The sequence below is a fragment of the Peromyscus eremicus genome, chromosome 9 (genome assembly GCF_949786415.1).
Source record: "Peromyscus eremicus chromosome 9, PerEre_H2_v1, whole genome shotgun sequence".
Lineage (NCBI taxonomy): Eukaryota > Metazoa > Chordata > Mammalia > Rodentia > Cricetidae > Peromyscus > Peromyscus eremicus.
In genome coordinates this window covers 88,949,740-88,966,402 of record NC_081425.1, presented here as the reverse complement: position 1 = coordinate 88,966,402, position 16,663 = coordinate 88,949,740, and the positions used below count along the sequence as shown (strand labels likewise).

General features: G+C 43.8%; 2 protein-coding genes and 1 long non-coding RNA gene across 5 annotated transcripts in view; 2 read left to right on the top strand and 1 right to left on the bottom strand.

Annotated features, from left to right (window-relative positions):
• LOC131919654 (disks large homolog 5-like) overlaps nucleotides 1-16,663 on the bottom strand; it is a 406,205-nt gene that overhangs the window by 95,735 nt on the left and 293,807 nt on the right. The gene's annotated exons all lie outside the window — the stretch shown is intronic.
• LOC131919657 (disks large homolog 5-like) overlaps nucleotides 1-16,663 on the top strand; it is a 77,713-nt gene that overhangs the window by 9,720 nt on the left and 51,330 nt on the right. The window lies entirely within an intron of this gene.
• LOC131919660 (uncharacterized) lies at nucleotides 697-14,821 on the top strand. Of its 2 annotated transcripts, XR_009381331.1 has the most exons (4): nucleotides 697-1,768; nucleotides 10,106-10,247; nucleotides 10,544-10,706; nucleotides 14,102-14,821. It is a non-coding gene; the product is annotated as an uncharacterized LOC131919660 (long non-coding RNA). The 2 variants fall into 2 exon arrangements; XR_009381332.1 differs by lacking the exon at nucleotides 10,544-10,706.

Genomic DNA, 16,663 nt, shown 5'->3' with positions numbered 1-16,663 from the left:
ACTTGGTGAACCCCAGAACAAATGAGTGATGTGGAGTAAACTATGTCCATTCAGATGTCATATCATACTGACAATCGTGTTATACAAGGTTAGGTATCTCAGTAATTTCCAATTCTAGAAGCCAATGGATAGCCCCTGCCCTACACATTACCTCATCTCAGTTAAACCAGACATGCTAAAGGATGATCAGGAAGTGACTGACAGATGAAACTTTGCCCTAGCTGGTTCTGAAAGACTAGACTTGAGTCTCTCCCTCTGTAGATGTCAGTTCTCGCATCTTTCTATAGGGAGATGGGTGTCTCAGAAGTTACCTGGCTTCCCCTGTCTCCCTGCACATGGTGACGTAGGGGACAGCCTCCTAAGGCTTATTGACAGCTACAGAAGATGTACAAGCTTCAGAGCCCTCAAACATGTCGTTCCCTGGACATAAAACTGGAGATTATTGCTACTCTCACAAGCACTCAAGTAGTATAGGGATGCCCAAATCACTTGGATGATGCTTCAGAGTCTCATGTTAATGGAGAAACCATGCAGTGGCAGAACATAGTCACCAGATTCACAAAGCCGTCTTCACTGGCAGCCCAGGACACCTAGATCCTATAAGAAGGGGACAGTCTCAGTCCAGGTCCACTGAATCTAACAGTTCTCAGGCTGAACTGGAGACCTGGGTGCCACCCACAGCTATGAAATCTTAATCTTAGGGGGTCACTGTAAGACAGCAGCACTTGGTGCCTCAGCTCTGCTAGTGTCTACAATGTAAAGTAAGACAAGCTCAGGCTTTGTCAGGGTACTCTCCTGTCCCTGTTATTGTGGGCACACACCCTAAGGACTCCAGTGGGAGTGAAGTGCAATGATGGTACTGAAATCTAAACATTTCTCTGTGTCTCCTTCCCCACTCAGAGTGAGACAGAGGGTCCCCAGCACAAAGGCTACAGTCTTGTCAGTTCCTGAATATGTCATATTAACCATCATGAACTCTTGATCTGGGTCTGCTCATTAGGAACCCAGAGAAGCTGGATAAGCCTATTGCTTCTTAGAAGCTGCCAGTTCCTGACTGATCCTGTAAGGCTCAAGCCCATCACACCCAGAAAGCTCCCCAGACTCTTTCCTGAACTCACTACATCTTCCCCAGGACCACTGATTTCTCCATTCTTTCCAGTGAGACCTAGGGTCAGCTTCCTTCTGCCTTGCTCTGGTATCTCCACGAAGTCCATTCTCTCTATCAAGTAGATGCCTAAGTCTTGACAACATGTCTATAGAAAAACTGTATAGACATTGAACGAATATCCTAAAGGCACTTGGTGTCGCTACAACACTATTGACCTCACAGGGGATTCCAAGAGCTCTGCTCTCCAGGATACAATAGAATTTCCAGAGAAGGGACTCCTGATGTCACAAGGAACAGCTTTTGCCTCCTGGCTAACAAATTCTCCCTGAACTGAACAGAAGCTGAGATTTCTTTTCCAGGAGTCTCTCCTGTGATACAGGTGAAGCCATTCAGTAGTACCTCCTCTTCTAAAGCTGGGAATTTTTCTCTGCTTCCTTAGAATCTTTTCACTACTTTACCCATGGAGAGTTGAACACTCACTTTATAAGCACTGCCCAAGAATGGACCTTCCTCTCCTTAACAACCATACTCAATAATATGAGAAATAAAGTATGTCAAGGAATTAGATTAGGATGATGTGGAGGAGGACGGTTGAGTTCTCTGAAGTGAGCAAGCACCTGAGGAATGCTAAGGTTAAGAGAAGACGGCCATGGAGAATTTGTAAGGAAGCTGAGACGGTTATGAGACCCAAACTCTTCTAGAATGTCCTCTCTATGTGCCTGGTGTATTATCAGGCCTCTAGGGTAACAGAAGTTATAAAAATGATTCTCTATATTAAAAGGGGATTTGTTAGAATGGCTTACAGCCTGTGCTCTAGCTAATCCAACAATGGCTGGAAATGAATGGGAAGTCCAAGAATCTAGTAGTTTCTCAGTTCTTAGAATGGGTTTCTCAGCTGTCTGCAATATTATGCTGGAATCTTAAAGAAGTAGGCTCTAATATCAGTGAAGGAATGGATGTGCTAACAAGGAGAGAGCAAGCAGGGAAAGAGTAAAAGCTTCCTTTTTCCATGTACTTATATAGGCTTCCAGAAGAAGGAATGGTTCAGATTACATCTGGATTATAGATCCAAATTAAAGGTGTGACTTCATTCCTCAAAGTTCCACAATAAAGTAGTTCAAATTAAGCATAAATAGACCACAGGTGTTCCCTCTATTTTGGGGTTATATTATTCCCAGATGTCATCATGTTGACATCTAAAAATAGACATCAAAGTCTTAGTCCTATCTACTAACGTTCTTGAGCAAATGGCTCCATCAGAGATTGAAAGGAAGGAGTGGCAATAATCACCAGGTACATTGGAATCAGCTGTAGATATCATGGTCATGATGACTTTCAGTGGGTGTGTTATGGCCATGAATGGCTAAAATAGAATGAAATACCAGTCTGTGGTTTCTTCAGAAAGAGGGGAGCAGCTAGAAACCCAGTACTTTAAGAATCTGGTCTTTCTCTATAATTGAATATTTGAAATTCAAATAATTATGTTTTGTTTGATAGTAACTCTGGTTTTGAAAAAAAAGTGTCCTTAGGTAAAAAATGGGTGCTCTTTAAAGAAAAAGAAGGAAGGCCTAAAACAACAGCACATTGGATCTGTCATAAAGAGGAGGGTGTCTCAGACCATGTGAATTTTGACTTGAACTCCTCCAGACCCTGTATTCCTTACTCCTTACATCCTGTGATGGGAAAAAAACTCCTTCCTAAAACAGGAAGGACTGTGATGACTACTGTGTGGTCTTCATTGTCATCAACACCTAGATGCTGCCTATTGCTTTCAAAGCAAAAAATGTCCCTTTAGATTTGAAATTTCTCTAGGGTTATACAAGTGGGATTTCAGGCAACAGCACCAGGATACAAATCCTACTCCACAGTTGACACCACCATGATGAGCATGGGCACTGCAGTGTGTGTCACCAAGAGTACTGGCATTGGACAACGTGCCTGGTACAGCTTCAGAAACTTGCAACATGTATAATTCTGAAATGGGATGCAGCCTTCCCCCAAATCAAGCACAATTGACTCCTCCATTTCTTTAGAATATAATCTCTGGCATGCAGATGACTGACTCAGGCTTGTATTGGGACCTAGCCTCTGTAGTAAGGGGCAGGGCCTCTGATGGGAACTTTTCCACCACAACACTTCAAGGAAGGTCAAAGCTGCTGGCAGCCAACAACTACTCCAAATGTCCCTGCTACAGTATCAAGCACCATGGCTGGGTATGTGTCTCCCTCCCTAACGCAGTCCCCTGACTCTGGAAGGCATAAGCTAGCCCAGCCATGTAGATTTGAAGGACAGTGTGAGCTCATATGTAGGTAAGTACTGTTGTGCCTAGAACTTAGCAGCACCAAGTCCTGATCATACTTCCCCAGGACCAAAGCATCTGAATGTCTGAAGTTGTGGTAGATGGCCCGGGGAGTTTTCCTCCCTTCTTCTTTTTTCGGGTTTTTTTTTTTTAGATTTATTAATTTATTATGTATACAGTATTCTGCCTGCATGTGTCCCTGCAGGCCAGAAGAGAGCACCAGTTCTCATTACAAGTGGTTGTGAGCCACCATGTGGTTGCTGGGAATAGAACTCAGGACCTCTGGAAGAGCAGTCAGTGCTCTTAAGCACTGAGCCATCTCTCCAGCCCATAAGAAGTCTCAGTCTCTCTCTCTCTCTCTCTCTCTCTCTCTCTCTCTCTCTCTCTCTCTCTCTCTCTCTCTCTCTCTCTTCTCTCTTTGGTTTTTCGAGACAGAGTTTCTCTGTGCAGCTTTGCACCTTTCCTGGAAATCACTTGGTAGCCCAGGCTGGCCTCCAACTCACAGAGATCCACCTGGCTCTGCCTCCAGAGTGCTGGGATTAAAGGCATGTGCCACCACCGCCCAGCATTTTCCCTCCCTTCTTATTGGCGTCAGATTCCCATGGAAACTGTAGGAATCCACTAGGATGAAGTGGAGCAACACCTTACCCAGAGGGAGACAGCTCCTTAGTCCATCTGTTCCTCCTGCCCCTCTTTGCCAGTCTGAATGAAATGAAGGAGTTCCCAGAAAGGCAGCTGCCGCCTGAATACTTCATGGCTCTCCTAAACTCACCATGAGAGACTCTTGAATCTAGGTCTGTTCTTAAGAAGCCTGGAGAAGCAGAATAGCCCCATTGTTTCCCAGAAGCTCCCAGATGCTGAGGCCCAATCTGGAAGGCCCAGCTTAACTTCACCTGCTCCATGAAGCTCCCAATCCCCTGCTCAGGACTCACTGTGCCTTCCCCAAAATGATTTATTTCTCCAGGCTCTATACTAAGACCAAAGGCAAGCTTCCTTCTGCTCTCTCTGGTCTCTCTCTGTTCTCTGTTTTCTCTCCCAATCAGCCAGCTCAATCTTGCCAACATGTCTATGGACACTGAACGAATACCCCACAGGCATGTGGTGTTGCCACAACACTGGTAACATCACAGAGAATACCAAAGGCTCTACAGGATAAGATAGAATTTCTAGAGGAAGAACTACTAGGGTCTCCTCCACAGACCTCACCTACCTACTAACTAGCTCTTCTGCAATGCACAAAAAGGCATGTTGACCTTCTCAGGAGCCTTTCCAGAAACATAAGGAAAGAACTTCAGTACATCATCTTTACAAATCCAGGAATCTCTCTCTCTGCTTCATTAGAATATTTTTACTACTTCAAGTATGGGAATTGGAAGTCTGTATTCCAAATACATCTGGCAAAACGGCTCATCACTTCCTCAGATCTCTAATTAATAACATGAGAAATAAAGGTTGCTAGGGTATTAGGTCAGGATGGTGGAGAGGAAAGATCAGTCTTCAGATGTAAACAAGCACATTGTGGAGAATCCCCAAGGCTGTTACAGTATGTGGGTGTGGTGGGAGATTGTGGGTGTCCTGTCAGAATAAGGATAAGTCCCATAATCCATGAGGAAAATTACCCCGAATCATCATCAGAATACATTCTAGCCCTCATAAAATACCATAACCTTATCAACTTGTGACATGTCTGCCTGGGGATACTAAGAACCAGAGTTCCCCAGAGGAGCCCTCAGACACAAGAGCAAACACTCCCACAAGTGTAAGGCTCCATTCCTGCACTGGCGTTTGAGGAAAGATGGATGGCTAGTGAGAGGCCACACACAGATATGCAAAGGCATGTACAGAAAATCAAATGTGTCATAGTCATGGGGATAGTATGTAGTGTGTCACTGCAGTGGTGCTACCCCTAGAGCTACACAAAAGCCAAATTCCTTGACTGGAGCCTCCTGTGACAATGCGCATGCCCTTAGGAAAGGTGACACAGCCAGCTTAAATTACAACATCCATCGGAGCATGAGAGAGGCTGGCAAAGGGCACAAGAGGACAGGTTATTAGGGGTTCTTTACCATAGACCTTTCCCAGAGCCCCACTTCACACTTTTCAATTTACTGACAGTCCTGAAATGAAGAACTAGCACCCTGTTTGGTCTGGATTGAAAATTCACCAGAAGTCTGGACTGTGGCTTCAAAAGCATACTTGATGGACCCCAGAAGAAATGAGTGATGTAGGAAAACTGTGTCCTTTCAGATGTTATATCACACTGACAAGTCATGCTAGACAAGGTGAGCTATCTCAGTAATACCCAATTCTAGACGTCAAAGCACAGCACCTGCCCTATACACTACCTCATCTCAGTTAATCCTGACACACTGAAGGATGCACAGAAAGTGACTGACAGATGAGTCTTTGCCCAGGCAGGCTCTGAAAGCCCAGACTTGAGTCTCCCCCTCTGTGGATGTCAGTTTCCCATCTATCTATAGGGAGGTGGATGTCTTAGAAGTCAGTTGGTTTCCTCTGTCTCCCTGCACATGGGGACCCAGTGGACAGCCTCTTAAGGCTTACTCACAGCTGTAGAGGATATACCTTGGCTACAGAGCCCTCAGCCATGTGTTTTCAGATGCATGGAGATAATTGCTACTGTTATAATCACTTGGGTAGTGTAGGAAGGCCCAAGTCCCTTGCTCTGTGCTTCAGAGTCTCATGTTAATGGAAAAGCCATGCAGGGACAAAACATAGTCGTCAGATTCACAAAGCCATCCTCACTGACAGTCCAGGACACCCAGAGCTGGCAGGAACGGGACAGTCTCAGTCCAGGTCCACTGAATCTAACAGCTCTCAGGCGGAACACCTGTGTGCCATCAACGGCTGGTAATTCAGAAACCTCAGGGGTCACTGGAAGACAGCAGCACTTGGGGGCTCCTGCCCTGCTAGTGGCTGTGATGTCAAGTATGAGAACCTTAGGGTTTTCCAGGGTACTCTCCTTTCCCTGTTATCACTGGCACATAACTAAAGGACTCCAGTGGCTGTAAAACACAGTTATGGTACAGAAATCTCATTAATTCCTCTGTGCCTCCTTCCCAGAAGTTCCCAGTTCTTGAGCCCTCGATCTGGAAAGCTGAAGCCCACCACATCCAGAAAGCTCCCCAGCTCCTTCCCAGAACTCACTGCCTCTGCCCCAGGACCATTTTTTCCATGTTTTCCAGGGAGACCTATGACCAGCTTCCTTCTGCGTCACTCTGGTCTCTCCAGGCAGTCCATTCCCTCTGCCAAACAGACCTCTGAGTCTGGACAGCATGTCTAGAGGCCAAGCTTGTGGTCACTGAACTAATGTCCTCAAGGCAGTCAGTGTTGCTACAACACTAGTGACATCACTGGGGATTCCAAGAGCTGTCCAGGATACAATAGAATGCCCAGCAAAGGGTCTGCTGATGTCATGGGGCAAAGCCTTTGCCCATGAACTGAGCAGAAGCTGCGGTTTCCTCTCCAGGAGTCTCTCCTCTGACACCAGGCAAGTCATTAAGCATCCCTCCTTCCAAAGCTAGAGATTTATCTCTGCTTCATAAGAATTTTTTTCAGTAATTCACCCATGGGGAGTTGAACACTCACTTTATAAACACTGCCTAAGATTGACTCTTACCCTCCTCACATCCATACCCAATAATATGAAAAGTCATGTCAAGGAATTCGGTCATTATCACTGAGGAGGAGGGTTGAGTTCTCTGAAATAAGCAAGCACCTGGGGAAGGCTACGGTTAAGGGAAGGTTAAGGTTAAAGGAAGTTTAGGATTTTACTCCATCAAACTGGCTTGCAAGCATGCTTTTTTGGCATTTTCTTGTTGCTAACTGATGGAGGATGGCTCAGCCCTCTGTGGGTGCGCAAGTGATCCTGGGCCTCAGAGGAAAGCTACCTAAGTAGAGCAGTAAACAGCATTCTCTGTGGTTTCAAGCCACTGCCTTGGGATCTTGCCTTGGCTTCCCTTAATGATGGACTGCAACCTGTGAGATGAATAAACCCTTCACTTTCGCAATTTGGCTTTTTGAACTTTTATCACAACAATAGAAAGCTAACTAGAACACTTGCCATATTCTCAGGGCATGCTGTCATATCCTTCCTTCTCCTTCCAGCTTGTAGCCTCTTTTTTCAACAATTATAAACTTTCTGGACACTGTAGTCTGTTGCAATATCCACTCTATCAATCACACCCACTGCTTACCCTAACCCTAACCCTAACCCTAACCCTAACCCTAACCCTAACCCTAACCCTAACCCTAACCCTAACCCTAACCCTAACCCTAACCCTAACCCTATCTGTCTTCCTCTCTCAATACCAGGGTATCCCTGGCTTAAAAAAAGAATTTGAATGAGTTCCTTCTTTTTCTATTTCATGGAATAGTTTGTGGAGTGTTAGTTTTTCTTTAAATATCTGTTCAAAATTGACACTGAATTTGTCCTTCTCTGAAAATCTTTTGTTGGGAGATTTTTAATTATGGCTTCTATGCCATTAATTAGTATTCAATTATTTAAACCATTCATGCCATCTTGATATAATTTTGGTGGATTAAAGACATCTAAAAATTCATCAGTTCTTTAAAAAGATTTTTCAGTTTCGTGAAGTGTAAATTTTTAAAGGGTTAAAGTCCATCCATGTCTCCTTTTTTCCTCCTTTGTTTTATTATTTTCATCCTCCTTTTCCTTTTGGTTAATTTGGCTAAAGGTGTGCCCATCTTGTTAATGTCTTCAAAGAACTGACTCTTTGTTTCACTGTATCTTCATATTTTTGTTTTTATTTCATTGATTTCATATGAAATTGAATTCATATTTAATGATTTCATTGATTTCATATTTAATGACATATCTGTATCACACCCTTTCCACAAGTTTCAAAGACCATCATGGAAGATGAGTTAGAAAGACTGTAGGAGCCAGAGGTCAGGGAGGATTAGAGCAAACAGTGTCTTCTGGCCATGACTCAGAGCTGTTGTGGTCATTGTCCAGTATCAAGCCGGTCAACATTCTAGCATGGAATGAGAAGGGTCCTTGAGCCCCTATTCCTAACTGATGAGCTTTGGACCAGTAATGGCTTCTGGCAAATTGGGTCAGTTTTATTTAAGAGTCTGCCCCTGGGGTTATTAAAAATTAATGTAATGAAGAAGATATAAATTGGGCATCACAGATGTAGAGGCAGACTTGGGATGACAAAATGGGAGGAATTGGGTGGTGAATATTTTCAAAATGCATCCTATGCATTTCTCAAACAACAAGTAGAAATATATTAAAGTATATTCATTAAATTACTATTGTAAAAATGTATTATTATATAGGGATATTTTATTACATAACATTAATGGATTTTGATAACCCCAATGTGTCTGTCAACTCGTGGGTTCACCCACAGAGCGTTATATGTTCTGCCACTAGTAGTGTTTTGTTTCAAATGGCAGCCTACAACATGGGAAAAGGTTTTGTTTTCATCAACTATATATCCAATAGAAGGCTAATATATATACAAATTATATATAGAACAAAAAACCTGTGTATCAAGAAAATAAATAACATAATTAAAAACTAGCTATAGATCTAAACAGAGAAGTTTCACTAGTGGAAATTCTAGAATATAGGAAACACTTAAAAAGGTACCGTATCCTTAGTCTTTAGGGCAATGTAAATCAAACTATTTTGAGATTTCATGTTACGTGAGTCAGAATAGATAAGATTAATAAAACAAATGACAGCTAATGTTGGCAAGGATGGGGAGCAAGGGAAACACTCACCCATTGCTGGTGGGAATGCAAACTTGTGCGGCCACTATGGAAATAGGTGTGGCTGTTCCTGTGGAAGCTGGGAATTGATCAAGACCCAGTACACACACCACTTTTGGCATATACCCAAAGGATGCTTCACCTCCAACAGAAACACTTACTTGCTCAACCATGTTCATTGTTGCTCTATTTATAATAGCCAGAAATTGGAGACATTCTAGGTATTCGGCAACAGATGAATGTATAAAGAAAATGAGGTACATTTATACAATGGGATATTAAAAAAGAAGTTATAAAAGAAAAAGGAAATCTTGAAATTTGCAGGTAAATGGTTGGAGGTAGAAAAAGTCATCTTTAGTGAACTAACCCAGACCCAAAAAGACAAATATGGTATGTTTTCACTTACATATGGATGTTAGCTGTTGAGTCAAAGATAAGTAAGCTACAATCTGTATAACCACAGTTTAAGTATAGAGTAAGGGTCTAGGGGGGTGGGTAAATGTCCATAAAGGGGGAATAGAATAGACTGTTATGGATGGATGAGGAATCAAGTTTGGAACAGGATGGTCAAACAAGGAGGGGGAGAGAAGAAGGGGTAAGTAAATATAGGGAGGGAGAGGTAAAATTAAGGGCGATTTGAGGGATCTTATGGAAACCTAATAGAGTAGAACCACTCTAAAATATATACATATATGAAGGGGATCTAGATGAAACAGCCCTGCACAAAAAAAAAAAAACCCAAATAACCAAAAACAAAACAAACAGAAACCAAAGTGTGGGGAGACAAAGCCCCAACTGGATATCTCTTGTTACCAAATGAAACTTGCAATACTGGCAATGGGTTACATCTAGTCAAGTTGTAGGTGGAAGGTGTCCAATGGTGATCCCAAACAACCCAAGTTTTGCAAAGCTATTGGTTGCTCTCCATTTACTGACAGGAAGGTGGGGTTCCTGAAGATGATAATGACACAACTCATTGAACATGGAGAAGTCAAGCTAGTGTCTCCCTAGAGTCTTCACCACTTATGGACTAGATTTCATGGCACTGAAGAGTACTCTGCTCACTATCAAAGGAGAAAGGTAAATACCAACCCAGCTCCAAAACCTCCAATCTAGAATGGTGACTGCATCCAAGATATGCTGGTGCAGTAGTGGAACAAAGCTTGTGGGAGTAATCAACCAGTACCTGACTTGATTAAAGGCCCATTCTCTGACAGGGAAGGCATATGCAGCACTGCTTGCCTGGCCAAGAACCTAAGACTAGATAGGCTAGGGTCCATGGGTAAAACCAAATACTACTGTTCTGCTTAAGGAACATAGCAATAAAATGATTCCTAACAACATCATGCTATACTCATAGACAATGCATTTCTCAGCCATCATAGGAGCAGCTTCCATCTGCAGCAGATGGGAACAAATACAGAGACCCTCATCTAGACAATATGCAGAGAGGAAGAGAACTTGAACACTCAACCCTAAACTGGACCTCTCCAATCAGACTCCTCCCCTCAGGACATAGGGAACCCTTTGGAAGAGGAGGTAAAAAGAGTGCCATAGAATATTGTGGATGGCAAGACCACGGTCCATCTACCGAGGGGAAGCACAGATATGGAGTGGAGCCAGACTAACCCTGAGAAAAGCTGCACTGCATGTGTTGCAAGCAGTGGAACTGGAGAGGGAGGAATGCCCCATCCATTTGGAGCCCAGAAGATCAATCACATGAGTGCTGTGGGATGTCTTTCTGTATACTGTGAATATGTGTTTCTCTGATTGGTTAATAGATAATGCTGCATTGGCCTATGGCAGAAAAGGATGGAGCCAGGTGGGAAAATCCAAGAGAGATAGGGAAAGGAGAAAGCAGAGGCAGGAGAGACATTAGCCAACTGCCCAAGGAGCAACATGTAATGGGAAGCAGGTAAAGCCAAGGAACACATGGTGATACATAGATTGATAGTTATGGGTTGAGTAAAGTTATAAGAGCTAGCTAGTAAGAAGCCTGAGCCATAGGCCATATAATTTATAATTAATAGCAAGCCTCTGAGTGATTATTTTATAAGGGGTTCAGTGGGACTGGAGAAACTTCCAGTTACATATTTGTTTCAGATCCTGGATATTGGGCTGTAGGGATTTAATAAGTAAAGCTGAATTTTGGTAATGTTCCCATCTGAATATTTCTGTGCTCATTCTTCCCTTGTGGTAGAAGAAAATATGTAATGTTTTTGGTTTGTTTTTACCAGACCCAATTAAGATACTTTTTTTCTAAGGAAACTTGGACTTGCAAAATATTTTAAGTTTTAAAAGCAAGGGCTTTGGAAATACTGGGGGATACTAGTGCATACATTGTCTGTACAAGTCTGTTGAGTTCAACCCCTAGAAATCACCTAAAATCTAGAACAGTGGCACACATCTGTGATTCCTTCACTCATGGCAGAGTAATGTGGGGATGAGACTGGAAATTGCCTGGAAGCTGGAAGACCAGCTGGACTAGAGTAAACAGTACATCCTAGAAACAAGAGAGACCTGCCTCAACATGGTAGAAGGGGAGAGCCAACTCCTGAACGATGTCCTCTGACATGCACAGTGTCCTGGTTAGGGTTCTGTTGTTTTCAGTGAAGAACCATGACTAAAAACAAGTTGAGAAAGAACTTGTTTTTTTGACTTATGCTATCATATCACTGTTCATCACTGAAGGAAATCAGGACCAGAATTCAAACAGGACAGGATCCTGGAGGCTGGAGCTGATGCAGACCCCATGTATTTTTATGGGCATTTCCTTCTTTAGGTTGGGAAAATTTTCTTCTGTGATTTTGTTGAATATATTTTCTGTGCCTTTGAGTTGATATTCTTCTCCTTCTTCTATCCTTTTTATTGTTTGGTCTTTTCATGTTGTCCTAAATTTCCTGGACATTTTGGGTCATGACTTTGTTGGCTTTAGTGTTTTCTTTGACTGATGAATCTATTTCCTCTACTGTATCTTCAATGCCAGAGATCTGCTCTTTCATCTCTTGCATTCTGTTGGTTATATTTGCATCTGTAGTTCCTGTTCGTTTACTCAGATTTTCCACTTCCAGCATTACCTCAATTTGTGTCTTCTTTAATGTCTCCATTTTTGAAATCTTTAACTGTTTCCCCCACTTGTTTAATTGCTTTCTCTTGGCTTTCAAGGGACTTAATGAATTTCTTCCCACTTTTGGTTTGACTTTTCCTTGATTTCTTTAAGGAAATTTTTCATTTCCTCTTTTAAGATCTCTAATATTTTCCTAAAGTCATTTTTATGGTAGATATCTTCTGTTTCTTCTGTGTTGGGATGTTCAGGTCTTGCTGATGCAGGTTCTGGATATGAAGCCATATTGGTTTTTATGTTGTTGACTGTATTTTTGCACTGGCATCTACCCATCTCTTTCTCCACTTGGTGCAAGTGGTGTCTGTGTCTGAGGGAGCCTCTCTTGGTCTTATTGATACTCTTGATCCAGTGGGGGCTCTTGGTCTGGTCAATGCTGATGGAATTTTTGTCTCAGGGGACAGCTCTTAGTCCAACTGTTGCTAGTGGGCTCTGTCTCGGGGAGTAGCTGCAGTCTTAGCATGTGGTAGATGGTGGTAATCTGACCTGTCTGCAGGAGTTCTGCCTGCCAACTGGCCTCTTAGTCCAATCGGGTGCTGGCAGGCTCTGTCTCAGGGAACAGGTGCATCCTAGGGGCTGGGGTGTTCCGGTATGAGGATAAAGACTCACCTCTTAGTCCAGTAAGGTGCTGGCAGGCTCTGTCACAGGGAACAGGTGCAGTCTCTGAGGGTGGGTGGGATTTGGGGGACGTGGGGCTTGGGTTACAGGGTCTGATGGGGGATGGTGGTAGACTGACCTGTGTGCAGGAGGTCTGTCTGCCAACTGGACTGAAACCAGAACTGCAATGGGTGGTAGTGTAGGGGCGCAGGGTTGTGCCATTGGGCCCAAAGCCTAGGGGCTGAGGTATTTGGGTATGAAGATAAAGACTCACCTCTTAGTCCAGTCGGGTGCTGGCAGACTTGGATTCTTGGACTTTCCATTCATAGCCAAATATTGTAGGATTAGCTATTAGCCTGTAAGCCATTCTAACAAATATTCTTTCCATACAGAGTATCATTTTATAACTTCTGTTACTCTAGAGAGCCCTGAATAGTACACCAGTCATGTAGAGAAAACATTCTAGAGTAGTTTGTGTCTCAGCTATGTCATAAATTCCCAGTGGCCACTTTCCCTTAACCATTCTTCAGGTGATGCTTTGCTGTTGACCTTCTAGATCTTGTAACATCTCAGCAACAAGAATAAAATAGCAAATGTCCCAAATCTCTCAAATGGAATGCAGAGTAATATAATTAAAAGAGTGCCTCAGACGGAAAGATTTGAGGGTAAATGAGAAATAGAAAGCCTTAGGAATAGAAAGAATTAGCTTTTGTGGACCATGACCATGTACCTACTCTCGTATTAAGATCAGAGGACAATTTCTCAGAGGTTTGTTCTCTCCTTCAATCATGTGAGTCCTAGGGAAGTAACTCAGGTCTGTAGGCCTAGCAGCAGTTACCTTTGCCCACTGAGCCATCTCTCCAGCTGATCATGTCATCCATGGAATTTATAAGCTTTGTATCTGTATTGATGCTCGGTGTGTTTATGTTCTTTATTCATAAAGAGTAGATTCTTTCTACCCTTGTTTGACAGCACCAGTTTGTTGTCCCATAGAATTACTTCCTCCACACATTAACTCTCTGATTCACTGTCAGTCTCAGAAGGCAGATCTGGTCCAGGGGAGCTTCATAAAAATAAAGCACTCATCTGGAAGAAACCCTTCCTCAGGACACAGTGAGTTCAGCTGTGGTTAAAGAGCACCATCCACCATCCCTATGCTTTTCTAGCCTTGTACAGACATGCTCCTCATGACTGGCATGTCTCTTTTTTCCTGCAGGCTCCATCCACTCTGGCTGGTGTGAAGCTTCCTCCCAACACTGCTTAGCTGGACCATCAAGAGGGAGTCCTATCCACACCTCCACCACCAGGAGTGTCTTCTCAATTCTGCATCTCATCAGATGGTCCTAATCTTCATTGTCATCCAGGACGAGATGTGACAGATCTGCTCCAACCCTGACAATAAGCAATGCTGGAGCAGGATCTTGAACCCACCAATGCCTTGCATCGATGCTTGGCATCCTAAGACAATTAGCATGCCTACATCATGTATTTGTCTGTACTGGTCTCCTGAAATTTCTCTTTGCTTGGGGGTGATTCAGTCAAACTAATATAGCACACATGGCTAGAAGGACAAAAGTCAAGTGCAGGGTCTGAAGAGATGGCTGCCGCATTTTGAGTAGTTTCTCTCCCAAAGGACCAACAGAGCAGCTAAAAAGCCACTGTAACTCCAGGTTCAGGTGGAATCTGATGCCATCTTCTGGCCTCTGGTGGAATTGCATGCATGTGGTGTGCAGCCCTGCTGCAGGCAAAATGTCCATGCATACAAATAAAAGAAATAAATCTTTAACAAATGGAACCCATTAGTAGCTAAGGTCAAAAAAGTCCCAACATATCTTGGAATTCATACTGTCTTCAGTCTGGTATTTCACTGATGCTATATTTTAAGGAAACCAGAGGCAGATAGCTCTGGTTTTTCTATTTTTTTATTTTAAATGTTTTATTATTCTTTGTTTGTTTCACATGATGAATCCCAATCCAACTTTTCCTCTATCCTTTCCATCACATCTGAGCTCTGTCCTAAGCAAAATAAAATTTAAAGGACAACTGAAAACCCAAATTTACAAACAAACAAATGAAAGTCTTGGCAAGAAAGTTTTAGTGTGGCCCAGTGAGTCACACACTATACCCTTTAGTCCATACATCTTTTCTTGTAAGTGTTTCTGGCCTCTCTGGCTTCTCTACACTATAGATAATGGACCTTCACTTGCACTCTTCTTGGAGATCCTATTGATGCCTTGTGTCATAGAGATTCTGCAGCTTTAGATCTTCAGAACTGGGCCCTTTACCTGCTCCAGCAGTCCATGGATAAAGACGACGTTAGGGTTGCATAATTTGTAGCCATGGTTCTGGGCTGGGGACACCTGGGATGGTCAAGCTACCTGTTTTCCTTCATCATCTCCACCCAGGCAAGCTCTCCACCACTGCCCCACCAAGGTCATCCCATGCAATGGGCAGAATGGAGAGAGGCCTTTGTCCTGTTCTCATGCACTCAAATCTGACTTATCCACACTCAGAGTAAAAGGACAGCTCTAGTGCTTTAAAGGTGATATACCAGGCCCAAAAACCCACTTGCTATAGTTGTCAAGAGGCTAACCCAGCTCTTCTGTTCTCATGCCCAAAGTCCCACTATCCCACCAGCTGCAGGTGGCATTTGCTCAGGTGAGGCAGGGATCTTTCCCTTACCCTGGCCAACACAAGGCAGAAGAAGAGGGTAGACTCAGCTCTTCTGCTCTCACAGCCTCAGGGCCAGCTCACTGACACCACAACCAACAGGGTCAGCTCTACTGTGCTGCTCAGTCCAGGTGCAGAACCCACTCTCCCCAGTACTGCAGTGGGTGAGGGGCAAGTTCAGATCTCACTAGTGCTAAGGCCAGTGAAGTGTGGGGTTAACTCTTTGAGTTTCTATCCTGTCTTCAGTAGTAAAAGGAGCCACTGACACCAACATAGACCAAGTCTGTTAGTCCAGACATGACTTTTGACAGCAGCCTAGGCCTGGAGGACACCAGGGTCCCTGGTGGCAACACAGGCCACTCAGACCTGTATGGCTCCTGCAGGAACACACAACTTAGACACTATCATGTGTCTGTCCTAGGTGACAGCCCAGACCCCTACGTACCTCTGTGTGACCCTTGGTGGCCATACAGGCCATGGATATGAACAATGATCCTCGCTGTGTTTGCAGCATGGACCTAGGCATGTTCCAAAGTTGTAGCCCAGGCCTGGATATCACCATGGCTCTGGTTGGCATTGAAGGTCACACAGATTGGCAAGGACCCACCAGCACCATGTCCCATGGTGGTAGCCCAAATTCCAAGCATCTTTGATGACAACAGATGCCTGAGATATCAACAGAGACCCTGGCTACAGCAGGGCCATGGACCCAAATATGACCCTCAGTAATAGCTCCAGCCCTGATGTCATTATACTCCTAGGGGGCAGCACAGGCTTCTAAGACACATATGTCCCCTTTGGGGGCATATCCCTTTGACTCTAACATGGTCACAGGTGGTAGCCAAGACTGCAGGTGGCTGTCAGGCCCTCACTGGTAGAGGATGCATGGGTATCAACATGGACTCCCACAGCTGTGTCAGGGCCTTGGAGAGGACATGGCCCTTGGCAGCAGAGCAGGAAGGGACATCATCATGGCTCCAGGTGGCAAGCAGGCCATGGATTTCTCTCATACTCCTTTAGTAAATGTTCTCATTTCCTGAGAGGCTTTACAGCAATACAGTTGTACTTCTCATGAATGTGGTGCACATGATCACATCATGAAGTGGGT